This window comes from Tachyglossus aculeatus, chromosome 4, assembly GCF_015852505.1.
Source record: "Tachyglossus aculeatus isolate mTacAcu1 chromosome 4, mTacAcu1.pri, whole genome shotgun sequence".
Lineage (NCBI taxonomy): Eukaryota > Metazoa > Chordata > Mammalia > Monotremata > Tachyglossidae > Tachyglossus > Tachyglossus aculeatus.
In genome coordinates this window covers 85,052,061-85,055,183 of record NC_052069.1, presented here as the reverse complement: position 1 = coordinate 85,055,183, position 3,123 = coordinate 85,052,061, and positions in this window count along the sequence as shown.

Sequence of the window (3,123 nt, the reverse complement as noted above, 5' to 3'; positions counted from 1 at the left end):
TTATTTTATTAATGATGTGTATATAGCTATAATTCTATGTATCTATTCTGATGGTATTGACACCTGTCTACTTGTTTTGTTTTGTTGTCTGTCTCCCCCTTCTAGACTGTGAGCCTGTTGTTGGGTAGGGACCATCTCTATATGTTGCAAATTTGCACTTTCCAGTCGCTTAGTACAGTGCTTTGCACACAGTAAGTGCTCAATAAATACAACTGAATGAATGAATGAATGTTCTGCACACAGTAAGCACTCAATTAATATAATAATAATAATGATGGCATTTGTTAAGGGTTTACTATGTGCAAAGCACTGTTCTAAGTGCTGGGGGGATACAAGATGGTCAGGTTGTCCCACGTGGAGCTCAGTCTTAATCCCCATTTTACAGATGAGGGCACAGAGAAGTTAAGTGACTTGTCCAAAGTCTCACAGCTGACAATTGGCGGAGTTGGGATTTGAACCCATGACCTCTGACTCCAAAGGTCGTGCTCTTTCCACTGAGCCATGCTGCTTCTGACTGACTGCATCAGGCTCCATGCCCATTCAAGAGGCTACCAGCTACCCCTGATCCTCAGGGAATTGCGGGAGGGTGTTTAGGGAGAGAAAATGTTAATCCCACCACTTCATGCACTTATAGAGTGCCTAGCACATAGTAAGCGCTTAACAAATACCATTATTATTACATACATTTTAAAAAAGGAATGTCAAACCTTTCAGAAGACTATTTTGTCATTGCAGGGGATTGTTAGAAGGAGGTTGGGAAGCAGAGGCTCTCCATGAAAAAGACAATGACAGAGGGAAGTGGGGATTCTATGTGTGCTTAGCAGCCAGATTACCCTTTATAGGGGAGTCATCTTCAATGTCCAAAGTGGTGGCCACCTTGGGAGGTCAATGGGTCTGTGGCCACCCATGCTACACGTTGCTCTGAAGTGGCTGCTTACCTGGCTTCCTATCTGAAGCCAGCCCTGCTTGTCATTCACTTGAACTTGACTAGGATTTGAATAGGATGGGATTTGAACCCATGACCTCTGACTCCAAAGGCCCAAAATGTTTAACTTGCTGGCCCAACCTACGGGAGGTAGGGATCCGTGGACTCGTGGTGGGCTCATGCAAGGAGACCCTTGGTTTGACTCCTGTTGTTCACTGAGTGGTGAGACCTCCTGGATCAGAAGGTTAGATGGAATTCTTGTCAATCTCACTTGTTGAGTGCTTACCGTGTGTACAACACAACAATATAACAGACACATTTCCTCCCCACAACGACCTTACAGTACATGTCTCTATATGTTGCCAACTTGTACTTCCCAAGCGCTTAATACAGTGCTCTGCACACAGTAAGTGCTCAATAAATATGATTGATGATGATAAGTGATGTGGGGCTGAGGGATGGGGTCATGAATAAAGGGAGCAAGTCAGGGTGATGCAGAGGGAGTGGGGGAAGAGGAAATGGGAGCTATGGAAGGGAAGGCCTCTTGGAGGAGATGTACCTTCAATAAGGCTTTGAAGGTGGGAATAGTAATTTTCTGTTGGAATTGAGGAGTTAGGGCATTCCAGGCCAGAGGCAAGACATGGGTGAGAGGTCAGTGGTGAGACAGATGAAATCAAGGTACAGCAAGTAGGTTGGCATCAGAGGAGCAAAGTGTGCGGCTGGGTTGTAATAGGGGAGTAGAGAGGCGAGGTAGGAGGGGGCCTTTTTAATAATGTTAGCTGGGGAGGTGTGGGCGGTGGGAAGTAAAATATAGGAAAGAATAAGTGGAAAGGATGATGTGAAATAAGAATTATTGTGTTCTTGTATAGCAAATGAAATTTAATAATTTTAGCCTACCTAGTGGTGTAGACCACTAGTCTATGAAGTGATCCAAGCCCTTTCAGTTGGAAATTTGGATACTATGGCATCTCAAGAGAAATCTTTAAAATCAGTATTTCATAAAAGTCTAGCTAGAGTTTCAGGGACAACAGGAGGCTAGGAGTCTGTCTATTCAGCATTTAATCAGGGCCCATTACTCTCACTTGTTTTGGGGAGATAAAGAGTCTTCATTCCAGGGTTCTGCCCAGATTCCCTTTGGGAAATGTAAGGAACATTTATGTAGTGCTGCTTTGGATCACAAACGGGGGCTACATTTCAGTGCCGGGAGGAGAGTGAAGGGAGGCCAACGTTTAATAATAATAACGCCTATATGACAGTCTTTATCAGGGTGCCGCCCACGTCAATAGCAGAAAGCCTATCATTTGTGAATCCTTGGTGGTCTGTGAATCACTGCAGGATTCATCTGGACTAAAAGAGCTACGCAAAAATGAAAGGCATAATGTTTAGCATTTTCATTCTTGAGTCTGGTGCCAAATCATACCATGTAGGAAGCTGCTGAAAGTGCTGAATAGCAATCAGGGGAAATCCTTGAATGGTACTGATCCCAATTACATCTGACCAACTTAGACTCTGTGCTTGGCAGAAGCAGCTGTGGCTGTGAGAGGAATTAGTCTGACCCACACTCGCTCTGCATGTGGTCTGTCAGCAACCACTCATTAGCCCCAGAGATGGGCTTGTGGTTGCAGTTGACGTTCCTAGTCACTGATTTCAAACATGCGATACTATTTTGGACTGATTATAAATCTTAAATTGATAATGTTCTAGATGCAAAGTTTTCATTTCTTGGGATAAGTAAATTGGTTGAGAAACAGTAGTGATATTGGCCTCAATATAGCACTGAAACAATATTTTTAAGCTTTCCAAATATTTCGGCTTTAAGGACCCTTCAACTTCAGGACAATGAAGAGAAGCAAAAATGCTATTTTTTGGTGCTCAATAACTGTATTTGGGATCCATGAGCATTTTTCAATGTGGACAAATGGAGACTATGAATAACAAAGTTTCAGAGTGCTTCCATGATGATAGTGTACTTATTGCTCAAACAATTGTACATTTTCTAGATTGGACAATCCATCCACTGATAGTTGAAATCAGTTTGACAAGGGGCAGAACATCTAAAAGGTGAGATTCTCCGGGCCCACCTTGCCTTTTTTGCTTGACGCGTAGGTTAACTGGCAGCCACTGGAGATTTTTGAGGAAGGGCGTAACATGCCCAGAGCGTTTCTGCTCAAAGATGATCCCGACAGCAGCGTGAAGTA